This window comes from Lissotriton helveticus, chromosome 6 (genome assembly GCF_964261635.1).
Source record: "Lissotriton helveticus chromosome 6, aLisHel1.1, whole genome shotgun sequence".
In the NCBI taxonomy this organism is placed as follows: Eukaryota; Metazoa; Chordata; class Amphibia; order Caudata; family Salamandridae; genus Lissotriton; species Lissotriton helveticus.
Genome location: NC_136067.1, coordinates 583,088,735 through 583,103,537, shown reverse-complemented (window position 1 = coordinate 583,103,537; position 14,803 = coordinate 583,088,735). Strand labels below are relative to the sequence as shown.

At 45.3% G+C, this 14,803-nt stretch overlaps 1 protein-coding gene across 2 annotated transcripts in view; it reads right to left on the bottom strand.

Moving 5' to 3' along the window:
- FAM135A (family with sequence similarity 135 member A) overlaps positions 1–14,271 on the bottom strand; it is a 938,545-nt gene extending 924,274 nt beyond the window's left edge. For both annotated transcript variants that reach the window (XM_078648016.1, XM_078648017.1), the window contains exon 1: positions 13,961–14,271. The gene's annotated coding sequence lies outside the window, so the exon portion shown is untranslated. The remainder of the gene's footprint in view (positions 1–13,960) is intronic.
- Positions 14,272–14,803: the final 532 nt, after the last annotated feature.

Below are 14,803 nucleotides of genomic sequence, written 5' to 3'. Positions count from 1 at the left end.
TACAGGCCCAAATTCAATCCACGCACCACCGACTAGGAGTCCGCAGACAGTGCTGGGAGGCCTATAGCTTGGCTGGGCGGAAGGGAGAGAGAGGCGAGATGGGTGGACAAGATCCAGGAGACGGAAGAAATACACGTAACCGCACACACTACAGTGGGGCATTTGCATGCTTTTACACAGAACTATACGATGCTAGGCCAATAGCAGATGAGTCTCCGATAGAACACCTTAGCAGAACAGATACCCCCACTTTGACACAGGAAGATAAGAAATCCTTTGAGACGGATATTACCCAGAGAGAAATATTAGATGCAATAGACCAAAATCAGGGAAAACCCCAGGACCGAACGGGCTACATGGGGAATTCTTCAAGAAAAACGCTAGCCTGCTAGGCCCTCACCTTTAAAATATGTATCAAGCGACATGAGAGGAGGGATCGCTCCCATTATACCTATGTCAGGCCACAGTGGTGGTTATTCCTAAGCCAGGTGCGGATCCTACCACCTAGTATCATTGCTCAACGGTGAAACAAAAATCTACTACAAGTGATTACATCCCGCATCCACCGTGACCAATCGGGCTTTCTACCCAGCCGAGTCACACACTTCAATCTCTGCCGGTTGGCCAACTGGGTAGAGATTGTGAAGAATAGGTCTACCCCACATGTGCTCCTTTCCCTAGATGCAGAAAAGGCCTTTGACACAGTCCACTGGCCATTTATGCAGCAAGTGCTTCTGAGGTTTGGACGGGAATTATGACTTGGGTGGAGCTGCTTTATAACAACCCTAGAGGCAGAGTCCAGATCAATGGGGTAAAGTTGGCTTACTTCACCATAAGAAGAGGAGCCAGACAAGGATGCCCCTCGTCACCCTTGCTCTTTGTCCTGGTACTAGAACCATTGGCATGCCTGGTTAGAGCTCACCCAGAGCTCAGTGGATTCCAGGATACAGGAGATCACCGCAAAGATGACAAACTGATATTTCTCTACGCAGATGACATCCTGCTCTATATTACCAACCCAGACACCACACTCCCTCCGATTCTGCACCTGTTTAAAGAATATGGCAAATATGCAGGATACAATATAAACTGGGAAAAGTCAAGTCTATACCCCGTCGGAGGTTCCATTGCTACACGCTCAATACTGGAGCACCTCCCCAATACCAAAGAGGTCTTCAGATATTTGGGGCTGAACATCTCCGTAAATGAAGCCGCTTGCCTTCAACATAACATCAAGCGGGTTCTGACGGAATTCGGTGAAGATGTGGCTAGGTGGGGACAGCTCCCTCTGATGCTGCTGGGGAGAGCGGCTATCTATAAAATGATAATGCTTCCTAAGTTACTATACATACTCCAAAACATACACCACAGAGTCCCAGGTGCTAGTTTCAAGGCAATCAATGATGAACTCTGTATACTTTTAAAGAACGGGTGCCACCCAAGAGTGGCGCTGCAAACATTGTAGCGCAACCAATACAACGAGGAATCGCCCTACCGGATAGCCAAGCCTGCTACCGGGCCGCACATTTAATTATAATTAATGAAAGGGGGACACTGTGGGAGATCTCCCCACATATGATTTGGAAAGGCTCTAATTTCGGTAAAACTCCCACCTCCACTATCTCTATGGGGGCGCAGGTGTCCGAGGCCTACTAACTGCCACACAGAGGACGATAGAGGCCTGGAAAGGGGCGGAGTGACAGATGGGATGGGATGGGAAAAGAAATTGACAAAAGCTACGCCACTTAGGGAGGGTAGGAGATTAGCAACATTTGAGAAACTGCAGAGCTTCAGGGGCTGGGATCGCTACAGTGGGTGACATACTCAAAGACGGGGACATAATCACCTTTTCGGATCTTTAAACCGAATATCCGTTGACACATACTCAAAAATACAAATACTTACACTGCAACATGCCTGGACGGCACAAAACATTTACACTGCAGGCCGAATATGCACCATTGGAAGGTAGACTACTACAAGAGGAAATACCCTCAAAGGCGGTTTCCTGGACATATAAAACTCTTAATTAACAATATATCCTGACAGACTGAATGGGAGGAAACCACGGGTCCACTAGATGACATCCACTGGGAGGGGGGCCTTGATGCACCCAAGAGATGTGGCAATTAAGCTCCGGTTAAGGATGATACAATTTAAGTCCTCCACATGATATACTAGGACAGGGCTCAAATACACATTATGGGAAGAGCAGAAACGCCCAACTGTCTACGCTGTAAAACAGACTGAGGCACCTACATACACACGTTATGGGAATGTCAACATGTACAAAGCTATTGGTCACAAATAGTAAAGGAACATAATGATATATTAGAGGCACAGATACCTATGGAACCCAAATATGTTATACTCGGCATCCCTACAAATGTTGGTCTCCCTAGGCCCAAACTTCTATTGAGCATCCTAGTGTTGATAGTTGCAAAAAGAGACATTGCAAGGCACTGGGGAGCCGAGGACCTACCCATGCTAGCGGAATGGCGAGCCAGTATTGAATTTTATATTGGGGACGAGAAGACAACATATACGGCCAGAGGATGCCCTAAAAAGTTTACCAAAATATGGCAGCCATGGCTGAGATGTTACAAACTAGATATCGAGGGGCTGAGATTGATAATACACAACCCAGCACACCGAGTTAGCAAGTAGTCAGTGGATTTCTTCACTTTTTGAGAATAGGGCAATGGGAACGGCCACGTTTAATGCAGGGAGGGGGAGGGAGGAGTGGTATTGGAGAAGGAACTCCCTAATTGTAATTGTAATCTTTGTTTCCCTGAAAGTAACTACTGACTGTAATAATGTAAAATCTACTATGTACAAGGGTCACCTGGCTGATGTTTGAAAATAAAACCAGTTTTCAGAGTATCCCATATGAGGTACTTGAATGTGCAGGACGACTTTGAATTACTTTGCATGCTTTTGTGGAGTGGTGACAATGTGGCACTGGAGCTGTACACTGATGTAACTGGTAGCACTGCATTTGGTGCAATCATGAAAAGGAGGTGGTTGGTGTGCCATGAGCTGGTCCCGATGGTGCAGACTGTCGGGCTAAGCCTCAGAATTAAAAACCCGAGAAAGGTTGTTAGCATTCTCAATCACTGACAAACATTTGACAAACGGTCACTTTGGATGCTGAACTTTGCATTCACTGCTCATTTTTTGTCAGGAACTAAGAACCTTATTTGGTGATGCTCCAGCGCGTTTCAAGCTGCAGATGTTCAGAGTGGGCTATTTTGACAGAACGAAGGATGACAACATTGCTGTTAGTTTTTCATATTTCTGGAACTCAGATTAAACTATATGAAATTGAATTTGAATTTAGAAGGGTATTTAAAGCTATAGTGATGAATTTAACAAGTTTGTGCAAGTTTTTTGGGACTGGCTTACAGAAGCTGCATTAGCACCGTTTCTGTGATGAGGCATTAGCAAGGGAGTAGCCAGAAAATTAAAAAATACCTCCCACTTTGAAACTAAAACTCTAAGGGATGTACATTAACGGAGCCCAGCCCATAATGAAACAGTTCTCATCACCCTTAAATCTACTCATCTATCCATTCATTCTACTACCCTTCCATCAGTCAATTATCCTTTTTACCTTTCATTATTCCAACCATCCATCTGTTCTCAAAATATTCCATCCTTTCAAATATCCATTTTCCGTCTTTCTGTCCATCAATCCCTCCACCCAATGACAATTTTCTTTACACGTATATCTATTCATGCTTTCACTGTTCGAACCACTTCGCTTACTTTCACTCTTCTAGCATCCTCCCATCAATTCTTTACCCCATCCTTTCTTTCACCAATTGATCCTTTCACTCTTCCATCTATCTATCATTTCAGTCTTTGCATTCATCCTTCCTTTTTTCCACTTCACCTTTCATTCCTTCATTTCACATTGCATTCCTTCCACCTATCAGTACTTTCACCCTTTCCTCTGTCAACTTTTTTCCCTATCTCGTTTCTAACACGATTATATATTTTCTGCCATTTTTTAGGTCTTGCCTGAGCCAGCACGTGCTCTGCTCTGGCGAGACATTTAGTAGCTGCTTAAAAAGGTGCCCACTTGTCGGCCACCAGCTTGCTAGAACGCGCACAAGCGCGCGCGACGTGCACAGCACTTTTTCCAGTCGCATGCACGCGTGCGCACAACTCGCGTCACCAGCCGCGATTACTTTCGTGGCGCTGCGGTTAATTTTGCGGCGGCGCGATGTAATGCTGCTGAGCGTATGTTTGAGGCGGACAGGCGAGTGCTTTTGGTAAGTAAATATTCATTTCACTCCCTTTTTTTTTATTTCATTTTTTCTTTAAGAAACCAGGTGCTTTTCTTTACTTTTTGCAGAGTGCGCACTGACTCCTGCACACATTATGGTGCTTCACTAGTGGCTGCCTAGCTCTGTACTTTTAAATTATTTGCTTTATGCCACTGCACGTCAGAAATTGAGATGCTCCCTCCCTGCTTCAAGGCCGCTGGAGCGCTTTCATCACACTGGATCGGATGATCCACGAGAGCAATGTGCTTGTGCAGTACCTTAAAGAATTTTTTTTTATAAAGTGCCCCATGCCGCGCTTTTACTTTAATGGCTATCACTTTTAATTATGCTCTGTCCCCCCCCCCCCCCTTACCCCTGCTGCACGGACGACGAGAGAAGCCAACGCTATGTTAATTATAAAACAATCTTCGGGCGCCATTGTTCCCCCTCATCCATCTACCTCAACCCCAGTCGCAGTCCAACACCCAGCTTCACCACTTTCATTCAGGCTCGCAGTCCCAGCCTGGCAAGCTCAGCTGATGCGCGATGGGTTGATTCCTGGCACTCACACACAACAGAAGTAGATCTCAGCACTATCTGCAGTACAGTGGAGCAAGGAATGGAATCCCGTAGACAAACAAGAATACCCGTAGCTTTCAGACTTCACTTTGGAAACCCTGCCGTGGGCAGGTACAGCACACCTAACCAGGTGTGTAAAATATTAGTGCGCGAAAAACATGAACTTTTTTGTGTGAAAACTCTATCAGAATACAATACTAAGTTAAATAAATACATATAGCCTGGATATTCTTTACAATCATTTTTTTAATGTGTTTATGCTTCTAGTTAGCATTATCTATTGCATGTTTTTCAGCAGTAGAAGGTTACAGGAATGACTTGTTTCAGAAAGGGAGAGAGTTTTCAGATCCGCATATATTGCGTATAATTTATTTTTAAGAGTGATGCATCACCCCTTTAAAGACAAGCATTGGCATAGCCAATAGGTCTCGCTTTTGGGACCTTATAATTAACTGTTGCATGGTTAAACACTTATAAGGCCCCAAATGTGAGACCTATTGGCTATGCCAATGCTTGTTCTTCCTTGCCTTTCTTCCACTAGTTGATGCTCTCTCTGTTTGTTTGTCCTTGTTTGCTTTATTTTTTTCTCTGAACTTGACCTACATACAAGCACTTGGCCCTGACCTCTCAATCCTGCCATGCTATTCCATGATATCGTTTCCTTCTGCAGCCATGCAAACTGAAGAAACAAAATTTATAACTGAAAAACTTGTAATGAGACTTTTAGCAGCTACCCCCACTTAAGCTGCTGACGTGGGGGGGGTCCACTGCGCCACTGGCCAGTAGCAAGAAAGAGACCCAATCATGAGCTGATGCGAGTGAGGACATGTTCGGTTTTGTAGTGAACAACACAGACAGCAGGGGATCTTTAGGGTTTCAGTTGTGTGAGGTTTGGGAGTGAAGGCATGGAGAAAGGAGAGATGCCAACTGGTTTTCCGACCAGAAGGACTACTCTATAGTGTGACAGGTGCATAAAGGGGGCCCATGATAAGAGAGGAGGAATTCTGTTTGCTGGTGATGGACGTCCGGGTGGTGTGGGGGCTATGCAGTGTAAGTCCCATTAAGTCCCATGCACGCACACAACTTATGCAGTATAATGCAAACCTAGTTACAAAGCAATTGAGTGCTGTACAGGAATTGGTGTTGACAGTGCATAATGCACATGAGGCGGAAGGTACTGAGGGAATATACCAGCAGGGCGGGGATATGCAACAAAGAGAGGGAAGGATGTAGAGTTGATGCTTATGTGATGGGCTGTGATGTTGAGAAGAGGGGCAATGCTGCAGGATACAGGGTTTGTATTTGGGATCTTCAAGAGTGGTCTGGAAGCATGGTGGATACACTGAGCTGAGGTTGTGCTCGAAGACAAGGGTTTAAAGGTTCATGCAGAAATGGAGAAGAGATGAACCACGGCAGATCTGGACTGGGATGGTATTTCAAATCCCCAGATATGCTAACGGAATGCACATACAAAATGACATTATTTGGTGCCGGAAGGGTTAGCTAGGGATCAGTGTTCAGGAAGAAAGGGGATGTATGCAGAGTCATGTAGTGAGAGGCATGTTAGGTCCAAGATGATACCCTTTTCAAAACTGATCATACAGAAGCCGAAGGCAGGGTTCATGGTAATCTCAGATGCCACTTGGTTGGGATTGTTTGTCAGGCTATGCTGATCCATGGCTGCTAACTCAATAAATGAATGAGTGTGTGCTGTCACAGGTTCTGTATGCAGTGTATTGGGTGACTTAGGTGCACCTTTCTCTGTTTGGTGAAAAAAGAAATGCAGCCGTTTCTCGAAGATCACATACACCGGTCACAAATCACTCTGGACACACATTTCAGGAAAGAACGCAAGCACTCCTTTTAAGGAGGTATCTCGCCCACAAAAAGAACGAATATCATACTGAACCATCACTAACGTTATTGCAATCACACAAATCGCTTTACATGTTGTTCAATAAAACATTAAGCATGAAAACTAATCGTGTATAGTGTTTGGACAACAGATCTTGTACATGTTGTGGCATGGTTCGCTGTCCCAAAAAAAATATATAAAATATATGAATACGTACAGGAAACACATCTTTCAAGAAAGGCTGCACGCCGACCCTGAAAAAATACTTGCAGCGTAATACATTACACCGGGACTATGTCACTGTGCAGACTGCCTCGAGAGCCGGAATAACAAAGCATGCTCAGATGTGACAGGTAAAACTTCTAGATTACTGCATTAATTAAATGTGCAATTAGGCATCGTAGCTACAGTGCTGCTGACAAAACGATTCCCGGGTCGGGGAAACAAACAAATTTATTTTAGAGTTGAAAATATTTGTAAACGCGAAAATGTGCATGCGGGCTAGCAGCAACCCCACATTTCCCAAGGTCCCTTCACTATTGATGCCCATACCTCACAGGAGGCCACACATCTGTTGCAGTCATTAGACCCGTCATGGTAAACAACTACAGAACACCAGCCATACCAATTATTAATACACAGCAACAGCAAATATACAACAGACATGTGCTCGAACGTCCTACACAAAATAACGAAAGCATGACAATATTTATAACAATTAATGCATGGGTCATTTACATCGGTGGCTATTACCAAAATCTCCTTTCAAGAAAATTGTATACCAAATATTATTCCTGCATTCAATCCTAATTTGTAATGCACTATCTTTAGGGGTTTTCAGCCAGCCCTTATTCGTCCATTTGTCTATTGCTGTGTCATTGGCATTGTTCATATATATTTGTAAAGCGCCAAATCACCAACGGTCTCTAAGCGCTGCCACAGTGACCCAGAACCCAGGAGTGCCCTACTGCCAACTGATCGAGCAAAGGTGGGGAAGCTTATCCAAATGCCTCAGTAAATAAGGTGGTCTTCAATTTCCTCCTGAAAGGAAGTAGCTTAGCTTCCCCACGTAAGCTCTCCGGTAGCTTATTCCAGAACTGGGGGAATACCACAGAGAAAGCCCGCCCCCCCAGTGTAGCTCCGTTAAAGCGCGGACAGGTCAGCAAATTTCTCCCAGATGAAAGAAGACAATGACTAGGCACATAAGGCTTCTATCGGTCTTATGTAGCTGGGTGCCGCTCCGTACTGAGCTTTGTGTGCAATGCACAGGCCCTTAAACCTGACACTTTGCTTGATCGAGAGCCAATGTAGTGGTTTGCATTGACACCACAGAATACGGCACTTGGTCAACCCACGTCAGCCATTGGTTAATTTTACTGTGAGTGGCAGAATTTTGTCTTTCATAACTAGTACATCTACACCAAAGTAGTTCCCTTCACTGCTAAGGATAGTGCAATGCAATGTTTGCTTTAGAAGACCAACACAAATATTTTTTTACAATAGCAATGGCAAAAGAAAAAGAGCACTGGTTACTCCAAAAGACTGGCAGCCAGTGGCAAACCTACTGGCTTTGTCAACACTTGTGTTTTGTTTCCCTTGATTGCCTTTCATCAGAGAGGCAGTAGCAGCTTAATTTACAAGATTCACCCCAGCACTCTTCTGGATGAAGACATATCACTATCAAGTTTTTTTATCCTTCCAATTAGATTTTGCAACAGAGATGTGCCAGGCTATACTGTTTTCTTAGCTACATCTGATGTAAAAAGTGCCAATTAACTTATGAATCATGTTCCTAGAGAGAAGGTCAGTATACGTTTCTTTTATGGTTTGTGCTGGATATGTGAAGTGACGGATTTAACAGCTGAAGTCTGGGTTTACCTGGTTTGTTTGCTGCATAACGATGCAGCGTAAATAGAAATTGGGAAACTGAACTTAAGAGCATTGAAGGCAGTATCCAAGTACAAATAAAAAGTCAGTAACACAATGGATGGAATGGCATTGAAGTGGGTGACTTTTGGGGGATTAAGAGTAGAAACTGAAGCAAAGGACTGCGTATAGGGGAATGATAAAAATAAAACTAGGCATAATGAAGCAAGGGACCGTTATACGAAAAGGGCTGCCCTAGTAAATTGGAGAGTGAGAGTTATGGAAAGCAGACAGTAATCATGGGAAACAAAAAAAATCCTTACAGATAAGTCCAGCACATACGAAATAAATGGCCAGCTGTAGAGAAAGCCATAAAGTTGTGAGCGGCCTTTAAGGGCAGGAAGATTTACAAAGAGAGCAGAAGCCACATACTGCAGCAAAACAAATGTAAATGTAAATGTAGTTGAGCTTATATAGCATAGCGCACAGCTACCCGCAGTGGGTTTCCCGGCGCTTGCTTAGGGAACCCTTCCTGGTATTCCCCTGTGAGATAGCAGGGTATCCACAAGGTGAAAGTCAGGCATCCCGCCGCGAGGGGCCGTTGTGGAGATTAAGCAAGCTATTGCCCAGAGTCGCAGAGTGTGAACCCGTGAGTCGAGGAGGCACCGGGGCGAGAATTATCAAGTCCGTGGAATTTTTAGCACAAGACCCGCCGAGGCGGGGAATTGAACCCTGGTCCAGGACCGATCTCAGCTTCCGGGTCTGCTGCCTCTAACCCCTGAGCCACACTTCTCCACTAGCAGCTCAACCACTGCAAGTTGTCAGTATGCAACGAATAATTGTCCTGAAAAGTATAATACATTTTTTTAAAGTCTAGGGGTCAGTGCCTCTTGGATGCCCACAAGAATTAACGGGTGTGCAAACCATGAACATTCTGGAACTGTTGGAAGCCGTAATATTAAACGTGAGTGAAGGGGCAGCGGGATAATACATGAATAAACACACTTTCTAACACAGAAGGACTTCACAAAGGCACCGCCAGAGAGTTGAAGGTAGGTAGCATAAAACAGATGTGTAACCACACGGCCCAGAGGAGATCTGGGGGGAGGGAACCAGAGGCACGGAGTGCTACGAGCGGCAGCCTCCAACATATAATGTTCAGCATAAAAAGAGCCGCTCCCAGTAAGGTGTCCCAGGTGCTACAGTTTATCAATTCATGAGTGCAGGCATCCAACAAAAGGACTGGTCTCACACACCACCTGGTGTCATGTTTAATCATGGACTAGTACTCGCCCTCTAAAAATTTGGTTTAGTAAAGGGCGAGCATACACCTGACGACAGGGATGCACATCTAAACTAAGTGGGGGCCCTTACAGACAAAAAGTTAGTTTAAAAAGCCAATATAGATGTCAAACTAATTTTAATGTTGCTGTCATCTATATGGTGATTAAAACAGGGTGATCGGTGTGTTGGGGATTCTATTGTCCCCCCCAACAATATCAATGTGGTCGACATGTTTCTGCCAGATGGCCCAGTAGGGTCTGTGGCATTCATCAGGACGTAGTGAAATAACTGCGGGCTCCACTCTTACCAGACTGTGGCGAGAGGGTTCCATTGTGTGGGGTGATCGTGATCACACTCCACTATGATGCATCCTGTGTCTAAAGCCCTAATGTTGGGACAGATTGCCCCATAAGAGGGTGACGGAAGGAGATCCCTTTGAGCATGCGTGATCCGTGGTGCAATCTCCGCTCTGCGCCTACATGTGTGCTCCTCCTCTCCTCGATGGCGACACACCGATCACCCTGTTTTAATAACCATATAGATGCCAGTAACATTAAAATTAATTTGACATTCAGCACTTAGTTTAGAAGTGCATCCTTGTCATCAGGTGTATGCCCGCCCTCTACCAAACGAAGTTTTTAGAGGGAGAGGACTGGTCAATGATGAAGCATGATCCCAGGTGGTGTGTGAGACTAGTCCTTCACTTTTTATGAGATGCCTGCACTCCCGTATTGATAAACTGTAGCACCTGGGACACCTTACTGGGAGCGGCCCTTTTTGTGCTGAACAGCATAAAACAGACAACATCAAAAGCAACAAAGATTAGAAAGAAGGATTTTGAATTAGGACAACTGCAGCGATACCCACATTTTTGCATAATTCATTATCAATCTGTCATTACTGTATTTTCACTTAAGTACATTGCTGGCTGCTAATAAGGGAAGAGGTGTGGCACCGCAGCCAGGGCGACTAACGCTGGAATCTGGGGCCCACGGTTCAATACCTGGCACCTGCAGCAGGTCAGCCCAGGACCATGTGACTAAGGGCAATGGCTAGCTTAATCTTTCCAACAGCCCCCAGTGCTGGGATGTCTCCGGGTTACTGTTCGCACTTTACAAATACTGGATTTACATTTAATAGCGAGTTCAAGCATTTTGAGCCAGAGTCAAAAAGCCCCCCCAAAAAGAGCACATAAAAAATTATAGCACCAGGCACATCCCCCAAACGTACCAGTTTCTCATACGACACACCACTACTCATAATAACTAATGATAGCCAAAGAAGGGTTTGCGAGTGGACACATAGAAGTTATTGCCTTTGAACCAAACATGTTAGCTGTCCTGCCTCAAAGTTCCACTGTCTGTTCCAATTATAGAGAGTAATGTATTTAGGCACAAGTTTTCCACAAAAGGTCACTAAGGATATTCTGACATTTGCTCTGTCAAGTCTTGTATCCATTTTTCTAGATCTATTCACTAACAAAAATTACTAATTTCTTAAATCCTCTATTTCTAAACCTTACTTATACTGGATAACAGTTGTCATTTTGTTGATTAACTATTACATTTTCATTGCTGAACTCTCGAATATTTACCAATTGCGTTGTTTTTACTAAGAATTTGAATCCCTTGCTCTTAGAAGGGGCCATGTATTCATTTTCAAACCTGTGGCTGTGATCCACTTATCACTATACCTCTGTGATTCATAAAGCGCGATCAAAATGTAATTCCCTGAGCAATTAAAAGGATGGCATACATATCTCAGGAGCAATTTACACCATCGGTACATTGCAGACATGAGATAACTACCACTGCTTGCAAAGCAGCTGCCGAGCTCCCAGCAACAGAAGACAAGGCTACAATTAACCAGCCCTGAAAATACTTATGGAAAAGGCATACAATCAGACAAACAAGTAGAAAAGGTGGCTAACTTAACGGGGCTGAAGAAACAGCAAACTTCTGAAATGAAAAGGAAGAAAGTGTCATTCTATACTGCGCGGTTATGTTTTCAGTGGATTAGCATACACTCACCATGCTGTTAGGTCTATCAAGATAGTATTAAACAGAGTAGGAAGAGGAGAAATGAGGATACTGTGCACAGAAAAAAGTAGGCATTACCCGCATGCATGAAACAAATTATTTGGTGTAAAAGCAGGTGAAAGGAGCTACTCACTAAAACAAACATCAGAAATTGTTAGAACAAGAGAGCTACAGAAATGAGCCAGCTAAATGTCGAAATGAGATAGCTGACAAGAGAATTAAGGGAGTGGCAGTATGGACACAAAAGTGAGAAAAGAGGAGAAAGAAAGGAATACGTAAGAGCAGCCTAAACTGCAGGAAGAATATACTAGAAACAAGGAAGCAGAAGCGATTGTGGATAGTAGGAGGTAGGTGCAGGGAGGCTGGAAGTGGACGGAAGGCACAGGGCGGAAAGGATATCATTTTTATTTATTAATATTTAATTACCTGCCACAACAAATCATTAAGTGGAGAATGGTGATATAATGAGCGGATGGGGTAAACAGGAAGCTAGAAGCGGTGACGACTGAAACGGTGATTGGGCAAAGGAACAGGTGGATTAGCGTGGGGAGGATGGGTAAAGAGGGAAGAGTGAGGTCAATGATTTTCAGAAAAGGGCAGAGGTTGCAGCTGGGTAATAAAGGATTTAAAATGGGGGAAAAAGTGGTTTGGGTCGCTGGGCCAGTGCCGGATGTAAATAAACGCTGCAGCTAGCAGCAGGGAAGACGAATGACTTTGCTCATGGCAAAAAAGGTGGTTGGAGAAGGAAGGGGCAAGAGAAGGGGTGACCCAAAAGACAGGACCAAGAAAAGGATTAACAAAAGTAGCTGGAGGTGAGCGGGCAGAGTGTTTTAAGGTGGCTGGAAACAGAAAGGTGTGAAGTAATGGACAGAGAGGGGCTAGAGGGACTGTCTGGGCAGAAAGAGCAGAACAGGAATGGTAAAAGGATGTGGCTAGGCAATGAGGTATAATAAGTGGTTTGCCAAGAGATTGACAGGAAGTGGTTTGGCAAGGGAGTAACAAAGGCTGTGACAAGAAATGGGAAGAAGTTTGCAGGGAAGTGACATTAACAGGCTGGGCAAAGAGGGACAGGGGGAGTTGAGTGGTCATCAGAAACAGAGGAAAACTGGTGTGAGAAGAACAGAGGTGGGCTGAGAAGATGGGAAACAGGATTTGGCAAGACAGTCATGAGGTAGACTGACAAAGCAAGGCTGGATTTGATTTGGGAGAATCCAGGGCCTAGGAGTAGGAACCAACCAGATTATTTTCGATGAATAGACGGTGTGTGAGCATAGGCAGTACCTCGATTGAGCAACGAGGGACGGGCAGGAGACTAGTAGAGGTAGTGTAGTAGAGCAAATAGAAAACTGTGACGAAATAGACAAAAATCAGACATGCAAGATCAGCAGAAGGGCTGGGGAGATTGGGCTGGTAGAAGGTCGGGCACCGGGGACGGAAAGGATAATGTTTTAGCATGAAGTCTGTAATCAGAGAGGAATATGAGTTGAATTGACATATGTCATACAGGTAGATAGATAAAAGCGTCAGTTTAACATTGAAGACTGAGAGATAATGTAACTACAGGAGAGGCAGTGAAAGACAGAGGAGGGTGGGCAGATTGGGGCCGGGTGAAACTGGACATAGGGACACCAGAGTGAGCTAGGCACAATGGGTCCGGGAGTAAGATGAGCTGAGAGGTACAACAGTCGGCTAAGCTGAATGGCCAAGGGCTGAAGCAAAATTAGCCTTAAACAAGAAGAGAGGGCAGGGTGGCAGGAAGAGAGCGAACAACTGGGACCAGATCAGGGCTGGGCGGGGGGCTGTGTACATGAGGTTAAGCACTGGGCGCCTTAGGCTGCCTCAAAAGGGGCAATAGTTGGCCAAGCATTAGTATTCGCTGCAGAGAAGCAGGGCGAATATGTAGTTCCTAAGAGAGGGACGGTGTAACAGTATGGAGACAAGGGCAGTAGATTGTTTGCAGCACAGGTACTAGAAAGTGAAACGGGCACCGATTCTAAAATAACACACAGCTCGGTTTAAAACCGCAAAGACAGCTAGGAAGCACTCCCTCCCTGAACACAGCTCACCTCCTCCTCCGCCTCCGGTTCCCCGGCATGTCATCGACTTCCTCAGCAGCAACAGAGCCACGGCGGCGGCGCAGGCCCAGACCCCGGTCTCGAGTTCTTACAGCATCCGGCGATCCAGGCGCGGCCTCCGTAGACGACGCCGGCGCTGCTCCCAAGGTCTGCCACCAGCGGCGCCCTTTCTGAATGGGATTGAAGGGCAGCCGATGCCTGGTTTAGCGGAGGGAGAGATGGCAACAGCAACACAGCCTTAGCACGGCGACAGCGCCTGACACCGGAGCAGCCCCCGCCCCCTGCCCCAGCACTCCGCCTGCACCGCCCCGAGCCGCGGCCTGCCCCCGGGGGCACCAGCGCTCACCCGCCAGGGACAGCGTCTGCTCTGCGGACAAACATTGTCTCCGGTGTCCGGAAATGTTGTGCGTTGGATACCACACTCGTTTCAGTGCAACACGAGACGTGCCCCCTCATACGTCCGAACACCCCCTCCTCCACACACGCCTTTCAAAATAGCTTAAAACAAGTGTTAACCCGGGATGTGCGGCATCATTTCCAATTCACAATTTTGAGCAAAAGAATGCATTTTTTTGCTAAATCTTCCCTTTCCCATTTTGATCAAAATCCATTATTCACAGTCGTGAGCTGGCAAAAGCTGTGGATCCGTTAAAATGAAAATTATGGTTTAGGAGGAGATCAACAGAGACCACCGTCTCATAAACCACAGGAGTAAGGTCTATTTAGGGGTTTAAATTCAAAGTTGATATCTCGGAAAAATGGACGCGTTGAGGCGTGAGGTTGTGCACATATTAGTTTTGCGACTCGTATGTGAAAGTTTCAAATTTTGGTGTA